This window comes from Carlito syrichta, unplaced genomic scaffold (genome assembly GCF_000164805.1).
Source record: "Carlito syrichta isolate Samal-C Ts95f unplaced genomic scaffold, Tarsius_syrichta-2.0.1 Scaffold312189, whole genome shotgun sequence".
NCBI classification, from domain to species: Eukaryota; Metazoa; Chordata; class Mammalia; order Primates; family Tarsiidae; genus Carlito; species Carlito syrichta.
Window position 1 is genome coordinate 376,209 of NW_007256285.1, and position 9,261 is coordinate 385,469.

A 9,261-nucleotide genomic window follows, 5' to 3' on the forward strand; every position below is an offset into this window, starting at 1 on the left:
CCACTGCACTCCAGTCTGGGTGACAGAGTGAGACTCCAACTCAAAAAAAAAAAAAATCGCCACAAACTTAGTGACTTAAAACAACGCAAATTTATTGTTCTACAATTCTGAAGCTCAGAATTCTAAAATGAGTTAGTAGGGTTGCAATCCTTCTGGAGTCTCTAGGGAAGAATCCCTGTCCTTATATTTTCTAACTTTCTTTTTTTTTTTTTTGAGTTGGAGTCTCACTCTGTCGCCCAGACTGGAGTGCTGTGGCCGTTCCCAGCCACCGCAGCCTCGACCTGCTGGGCTCCGGCGATCCTTCCGCCTCAGCCTTCCAAGTAGCTGGAATTACAGGCATGCTCCCACGCCTGGCTGATTTTTTGATTTATTGTAGAGATGAGGACTTGCTGCCCAGGCAGGTCTCGAACCCGTGAGCTCAGGCAATCTACTCACCTCAGCCTCCCAAAGGCGTGGGATTACAGGCTGAGCCACCGAGCCCGGCTTATTTTCTAACTTTCAGTGACTGCTTGAATTCCTTGATTTGTGTGTACTTCTTCCATCTTTCTTTTTGAGTTGAAGTCTCACTCTGTCGCCCAGACTAGAGTGCAGTGACCACTTCTGGCCACTGCAGCCTCAACCTGCTGGGCTCCAGCAATCCTTCCGCTCAGTCTTCCAAGTAGCTGGAACTACAGGCGCATGCTACCACACCTGGCTAATTTTTTGACTTATTGTAGAGATGAGGTCTCGCCACCTTGCCCGGGCGGGTTGTGAACCTGCGGGCTCAGGCAATCCATTCATCTCTGCCTCCCAAAGCAGGGATTACAGGCTGAGCCACTGAGCCTGGTTACTTCTTCCATCTTTAAAGCTAGTAAAACAGCATCTTTAAAAGTCTCTGTCTTCCCATCTGATCTCTGTTTCCATTGGTCACATCTCCTTCTCTGACTCTGATTTGCCTGTCTCCTTCCTTCACTCATAAGAAATCTGTTGATCTACACTGTGTCCAGTGGATTACTGGATCACGGGATAATCTAGGATAATCCCCCATTCTAAGATCCTTCATTTAATCACATTTGCAAAGTCTTTTTTGCCATAGATGTAGCACTCGTAGGTTCCAGATATTTTTGTCACAGTATGTGGACGTCTTTGGGGAGATGTTATTCTGCCTGGGTAGAAAGGCATACAGTAAACCTAGTAATCTAGTCAACTGGCACATTGGTTAAAAGCCGATATCTTGAAACGCTGGAGCCGGGCTCGGTGGCTCAGCCTGTAATCCTGTGCCTTTGGGAGGCTGAGGTGAGTGGATTGCCTGAGCCCGCGGGCTCAAGACCCGCCCGGGCAACTTGGTGAGACCTCATCTCTATAATAAATCAAAAATCACCCGGGCGTGGTAGCACGCGCCTGTAGTTCCAGCTACTCGGAAGGTTGAGGCAGAAGGATCGCCGGAGCCCAGCAGGTCGAGGCTGCGGTGGCTGGGAGTGTGCCATTGCTCTCCAGCTTGGGTGACAGAGTAAGACTCCGAATACAAAAAATTTAAAAAAAAAAGCTGGTAGATTTTCCCACTCTCTTCCATCAACTCTGCATTCTACCTAGACCTTCATTTCTAAAATATAAAATAATTGTGGCTGAGGAAAATATAGTCAACAATTCATTTATTTCCTAATCTTTGCAAAATTGCTGTTCTTGTTCCAACCTGACAATCTTATACACGTGGCTAAAAGAAATCTCTCATATGGGTTCATATAAACCCTATTGCTGTCTGCACAATGACAGTAACACTACCTGAAATGCAAAGGTATATGTGGGAAGTTCTTTTATTTATCTATTTATTTTGAATTGGAGTCTCAGTGGGGCAGTTCTTAAGGGAGTGTGTAGAGTACTTCATTTGAGTTAAACCAAAAATAAAATATTTTGAACTAATGATCTGATTTCATAAGATTACTTTGAAATTTGTTTTTTTGTTGGGCTCGGTGGCTCAGCCTGTAATCCCGCACCTTTGGGAGGCTGAGGTGAGTGGATTGCCTGAGCCCGCGGGTTCGAGACCCGCCTGGGTAGCGATACCTCATCTCTACAATAAATAAAAAAATCAGCCGGGCATGGTAGCGCATGCCAGTAATTCCGGCTACTTGGAAGGCTGAGGCGGAAGGATTGCCGGAGCCCAGCAGGTCGAGGCTGCGGTGGCCGGGAGCGGCCACTGCACTCCAGTCTGGGCGACAGAGTGAAACTCCAACTCAAAAAAAAAAAGAAATTTGTTTTTTAAGAGTGGTATTTTTCTATTTCTAGTCATGGGATATCTGTGGATTTTATGTGTTTGAAGATCCGGTAAGGACATTGCTAGAAGGATAATATTCTCAGTAAGCCATCAGTGAGGGTTAGCCAAAGGTCTAGTCAAGAAAAATCATTATTTTGAGATTTCAACTTCTGAATACAAAAGTACTTCCAAAAAGGTCATGTTTTATAAGGCCAAGTATTATTTTACATGAACTTTTCTTGAGGGTGCCAGAGAGAATCTTTTTTTTTTTTAACAATCCTTGAATCAGCCTCTTATTTGTGTCTGCATTTTATTCTTTCCTTTGTAATGTTTCAGGCTCCAAGAGGTCATCAGTTAATCAGAGCAAAAAATGTATTTAATGCCTAACTGGCCTGTAGAATCTATACAACCTTCCTTTACATTTCCATGATGATATCCCTAAAGAAAAGAGGTGGCCGTCAAATGCAGCTATACGTCTTTCTCAGTCTTTCTCAAGGAATTTAATAAATGATATGAGAATAAATCACTCCAAATTCCAGCACTAAAACTGCCATAAACTCAGAAGAATGTGTAGGGAGTGGTCACAAAATAATCATTACCCTTTAATTAACAAAAGTTAATAATAAAAAACTATGAAAGTTACATCCTGTTTCTTTTTTTTTTGTTGGAGACTCACTCTGTCGCCCAGACTGGAGTGCAGTGGCCGCTCCCGGCCACCACAGCCTCGACCTGCTGGACTCTGGCAATCTTTCCGCCTCAGCCTTCCAAGTAGCCGGAATTACAGGCATGCGCTACCACGCCCGGCTGATTTTTTTGATTTATTGTAGAGATGAAGTCTCGCTGCCCAGGCGGGTCTCGAACCCGCGGGCTCAGGCAATCCACTCACCTCAGCCTCCCAAAGGCGTGGGATTACAGGCTGAGCCACCGAGCCCAGCTACATCTTGTTTCTTAATAAGATCACAGATACTCTAGTTTGTTAAAATACTCTATGCTCTTAAAATTCTACCTTTATGGGTTTTTTAAAAATATACTTTGCACTTGTTGGGTTTTCACGTGATTATTAAGGGAAACCAAAAAAGAAAAAGGTATAATTTCATTCAATCATCCAGGCATGACTTTTTTAGGACAGTAAACTGTTCAAGTAAGTCTTGGGGGAACCAAATCCCCTCTTGGGCTTCCCTTTGATGACACCCAACAGCCAAATATAAGTGACAGATGAAGGATGCTGTTGAACTTGGTTTACTTTGTCTGAAAGCAGTGTAGTTGATTTCAATAGCGACACAATGCTAAAGAACATGCATGGTGTCATGATAAGTCCTGTAACTAAAAAACTTTGGGCATATTTTAGGCCCTACCACCATTAGCTAGGCCAGATATCCTAGGTAAATCACTTAACTGCTTTTTAACCTCAGTTTCTCTAATGGTTATGCTTGCCTACTTACCTCACAGTCTTTCATTGGGGAATACCAGTGCTGGGAAAGAAACTGGCACAGCTTCTGGATGTCAGAAGTTGAGCTGCTACCCTTGGTTAAGCCAACCGTGAAGAGAAGAAAGAAGTTAACAAGACATGGTGCTGTCTCAGGAATGATGAGGACAGAAAAACTGTCTGACAAAACGAAATTAAACAGACGTCAAAAATAGATATGATGAAGGACTGGGTGTGGTGGCTCACACCTGTAATCCCAGTACTTTGGGAGGCAGAAGTGGGAGGGTTACTTGAGCCCAGGAGTTTGAGACTAGTCTGGGCAACATAGCAAAATCTCATCTCTACAAAAAAAAAAAAAAAAAAAAAAGTTGGGCATGCACCTGTAGTCCTGGTAGCTACTTGGGAGGCTGAGGCAGAAGGATTGCCTGAGGCCAGGAGGTCAAGGCTGTGGTGAACCATGATCATGCCACTGTCCTCCAGCCTAGACAACAGAGTAAGACCCCCGACTCCATAAAAAAGAAAGACAGCTTCTCAGGTATAATGAGAAAGAGAATTATAAACATAAATTTCAGCCACTCATGGAAACTCCCTTTGCCCCAAAAGGGAGGTGGTGGGAAAAGCTCAAGTGATTGGCGAAAATGAATAAAACAGTAGCCCGGCTCGGTGGCTCAGCCTGTAATCCTAGCACTTTGAGTGGCCGAGGCGAGTGAGTTGCCTGAGTCCGCAGGTTCGAGACCAACCCGGGCAACTTACTTGGTGAGACCTTGTCTCTACAATAAAATAAAAAATAAAATAAAATAGCCAGGTGCGGTAGCGCACATCTGTAGTTCCAGCTACTCAGAAGCCTGAGGCAGAAGGATTGCCAGAGCCCAGCAGGTCAACGCAGGGTTGGCCATGAGCGTGTGCACTGCACTCCAGCCTGGACAAAGGAGTGAGTCTCCAACTAAAAAAAAAAAAAAAAAAAAGAGGGAAGAAAAGAAAATGAATAAAACAATAATGTTGGTGAGAGTGGGATGATAGAGAAAAATAGTGAATGCCAAAAACTTTTTTTTTTTTTGAGAAACTCTTGCTAACTTGAAGTACTTTATACTCAATGAAATTTATTATATATGCAGACGTGAGAAGTAAAAACTAAGATGAAAAACACGCATGCAGAAGTTAGGGAAAAATCCAGAACAAAAACAAAAATAAATCTAACTCTTATAGAAAATATGATTAGTCATCTCATGTATTTACGTATCCTCACCTTTTTGCATTTGCTACACTCTTCTACTATCAAACACATCAGTAAGAAATCTAGATTGTATTGAACATTCCAGAAAGTGGAGGTGGAAGTTGACAGAGGTATTTTCTCTAGCTCTGGAAAAAATGGCATGTACCTTGGATGACAAAGAAAAAGAAAAAAGTAGGATGTATTGTAAATAAAGAAATATTTTCTATTGCTTGGTGACTTGGTGCTGATAAACAATCTGAATATTAAAAAATATCAACTCTAGATTGGGAATGAGTACTTCATGTGTTTGTAACTTCATGTGTATGTAACTAATATGTACTTCATGTGTATGTAACTGAATATTAAAAAATATCAAATTTAGTTTGGGAATGAGTACTTCATGTGTATGTGTGTGTATTTCTTTCTAAATATGCTTCCTGTCTATGGCCATACCACCCTGGAGGTGTTGGATCTCATCTATGCATGCCATTTCCTCCAAGACATGTGGAAAAAATAAAAACAAACAAGGGAACGACAGAATGCATTAATGTGATAGTTATATCGGTGAATTGGGCTGTTATCCATTCTTCTCTTTTTCCATTTATCTATCTATCATCTATCTATCGATTGATCGATCCATCAATCGATCGGAGTCTCACCCTTTTGCCCAGGCTGGCATCCAGTGGCACGATCACAGCTCACCACAGCCTCAGTCTTCTGGGCTCAGCCTCCCAAATAGCTGGAACTACAAGAACATGCCATCACACCCGGCTAACTTTTGTACTTTTTTTTTGGTAGAGATGAGATCTCACTATGTTGCCTAGACTGGTCTCGAACTCCTGGGCTCAAGCAATCCTCTTACCTCAGCCTCCCAAAGTGCTGGGATTACAGGTGTGAGCCACAGTGCCCAGCTAATTTTTTGATTTATTGTAGAGATGAGGTCTCGCCAAGTTGCCCAGGCTGGTCTCAAACCCCTGGGCTCAGGCAATCCTCTTGCCTCTGCCTCAAAAAGTGTTGGGATTACAGGCATGAGCCACCATGCCCGGCCTCCTTTTCCTTTTTGTAATAGAAATCTTGCCTGCCCATCTTAGTAGGTCACATTGCCTGGCAGTTAAAGTGTGGTTATCCCACTAAATTCTGGCCGACAATATGCAAGTAGAAGTTCTCTGAACCATGAGGGCAAGTTCTTGTCCTCTCCTTATAAGGAAGCTCTTTGCTCTTCTCTTTTCCCTTTCCCACTGGCTGGAAAATGACGGGCGTTTGAATAGCCACTTAGAAGACAGAGACAGAAGCCACATGTAGCAGATGGCAGAGCCGTCCTGTTATGTCTTGCTGTGCTCATTTTCAGACTGATAGAAAAGGAAACATTTATTTTGTTTTATGGAATGCAGTATCCAATAAAGAAAAAAAGAAAAAAATTTAAGACTGATAAACAAATAGAACATTCTGTCTTGCTTGTACCAGTGCATTTCAGAGTCTCATTTTTAAGCAGTTTAGCCTAAACCCTAATTAGTATTAAAAACTTTAGCTAGCTTGTAATCCCGCGCCTTTGGGAGGCTGAGGTGAGTGGATTGCCTGAGCCCGCGGGTTCGAGACCCGCCTGTGCAGCGAGACCTCATCTCTACAATAAATCAAAAAATCAGCCGGGCGTGGTAGCGCATACCTGTAATTCCGGCTACTTGGAAGGCTGAGGCGGAAGGATCGCCGGAGCCCAGCAGGTCGGAGGCTGCGGTGGCCAGGAGCGGCCACTGCACTCCAGTCTGGGCAACAGAGTGAGACTCCCAACTCAAAAAAAAAGAACAACTGGCATCAGAAATGGGGTTTTACTGTAAAAATGTTCTGGTCTTGCCTTAAGGGCAGACTTGATGAACGTGAGGAAACAGATACGACAATCTGCAAAGCCAATAGTTCTTTCTGTGACAAAATGTTTGTCTTTGTCTTCCAAGTTAACCTGTGTAAGGCGACAGTGGTGCAGGTCTTTCTGTGGACTAGACACCCCAGTCTTGCTTTCCCCTTGATAATGCAGTAGGGGACGCCCATTTTACGACACAGGACAGACAGCAAGGCCACCAGCTTGATGAAATCCACATCATGAGCGATCACCACCAGCTGAGCCTTCTTGTTCTCCAACCTGGTGACAGCGTTGACCCCTGTCCAAAGGACAGATGACCTCTTATGGGGACGTCCCCTTTGCCAGCAGTTTTCTTGTCAGGCCAGGTCAGCAGTCTCTGCTTCTTTTCTTGCTTTTTCTCTGGTCTGTACTTGTGGGCCAATTGAAGCAGCTGAGAAGATCTCTGGCAGTCCAAGTCCTGGGTGAACTGGTTAATGGTAGGAGGCACTTGCAGTCACTTATAGAGAATAACTCTTTGTCACTGCCTCCCCATGTAGGGAGGCCATTTGACAAGGTGGGTGAGATCCCTTTTGAGCTGGATGTCCTGTCCAATGCCAAAGTCCTTAGGCCTTTTCTCAAATAGAGGGTTCACCACCTTCTTGGCCTCTTGCTTCTTCACAACAGCAGGGGCTGGGAACCTTCATCTCCTTGGCCATTTTTCTTCTGGGCATCTTGGGTGGCTGGAGGGGAGAGCTAAGTCAATCTTTTTTTTTTTTTTTTTTTTGAGTTGGAGTCTCACTCTGTTGCCCAGGCTGGAGTGCAGTGGCACTCTCACAGCCACCGCAGTCTCAACCTGCTGGGCTCAGGTGATCCTTCTACCTCAGCCGTCTAAGTAGCTGGAACTATAAGGCACATGTCACCACACCCGGCTAATTTTTATGATTTATTGTAGAGATGAGGTCTTGCTGTGTTGCTTAGGCTGGTCTCCAAATCCTAAACTCAGGCAATCCTCTCACCTCTCACCAAAGTGCTGGGATTATAGACATGAGCCACCACGTCTAGCGGCAAATGTTTAACAGTGGTAACTCAAAAACAACAACAACAACAACAAAACAGTGGTAACTAAGAAGGCAGTTATGTGCCTACTAAGCCTTATGGAAAGGGGCCTGGAAAATTTAGCATATTCATGTGTATTGACTGTTCCTTGCTGCTTTTAGCAATGTGCTGTTAAGAAAGAGATGAAGTCAGGCAAGAATTAATCGGCTTAATGCAGAGATGAGCAGGGATAAGTGTGCTCCTTTCTCAGAGGTGGCATGCCATCTAAATTGACTGAGGGATTAGTGACTTAGAATAGTCAACTGCTTCTGTAAACAAAATGACAGAAAAAGTTGTCGCCTAAGACCTTGCTCAAGAGCCTTCCCTTAGTTATTCTCAACCAGAAATGGGATCCAATCCAGATGCAAAATCAGATTAACGTGTTGTTCTTCTACCCAGGGTAGCTGCTGTTAACCCAAGGGAGAGAGGACCATGAGATTGTCACAGTTCTCTTTGGATAAAGCCTTTGACTGTGGTTTCTTTCATGTACAGTGGTCTGGAACCAAACAGACCAGGAGTCAACTATGTTTTTGAGCAAATTATATTGCCAAATAACTTGCAAGCCTACTTTACAAAGGCTTGTGATTGTCTGATCATGAGGCATCTCCTAAGATCCTGACCCTGAATCAGCAGAGAGTTGAGAAACGTGCTATATTCAGCTCAAAATCTGGAATTCTTTGTCCATCATTATAACGAAAGTGGAAAGGGAGGTATGCCTTCCAACATGCTCCGTAGATGTGCCCCAGAGGATAATGGGAGGGCAAAACCAGGAGAATAAAAAGACAATGGACAGGGGAGTTTCCCAGGAAACAGAGCCAAGTTCATCAAGAAACTTACATCAGGCCTGGCGCAGTGGTGCAAGCCTGTTATTCCAGCACTTTGGGAGGCCAAGGAGAGAACATTACCTGAGTCCAAGGGTTCAGGACCAGCTTGGGCAACTTGGTGAGATCTTGTCTCTACAATAAATCAGAAAATTAAGTTGGGCATGGTGGCATGTGCCTGTAGTTTCAGCTGCAAGGAAGGTTGAGGCAGAAGGATCATCTGAACCCAGCAGGTCAAGGTTGCGGTGGTTGTGAACATGCCACTGAACTCGAGCTGGGGCGACAGAGTGAGACTCCAACTCCAAAAAAAAAAAAATTTTCATCAAGTTACTCTCTAGCAAATAACTCTGAGAGGGAGTCTTTGCAATTTCTGCCCAGCAAGATTTCAGCATAGCTACAATGACCCTACAATGTGTTTTCAATTCTCCCTCTTTCCAGGTAATTTTTATTGCAGTTATCTTGATTCTATTCCATCCCATTTTCTATTCTGTTTCATTATTCCTTTCTATTCTATTCCTGATTTACCATTGTATATCAGTATATACCAGGGGTGCTAAAAATATATATACACTTTTTTTTTTTTTGAGTTGGAGTCTCACTCTGTTGCCCAGACTGGAGTGCAGTGGCTGCTCTCAGCCACCTCAG

At 43.8% G+C, this 9,261-nt stretch overlaps 1 pseudogene; it reads right to left on the reverse strand.

Annotated features, from left to right (window-relative positions):
• Positions 1–6,678: 6,678 nt before the first annotated feature.
• LOC103272205 lies at positions 6,679–7,437 on the reverse strand (annotated as a pseudogene).
• Between the last annotated feature and the right edge of the window lie 1,824 nt (positions 7,438–9,261).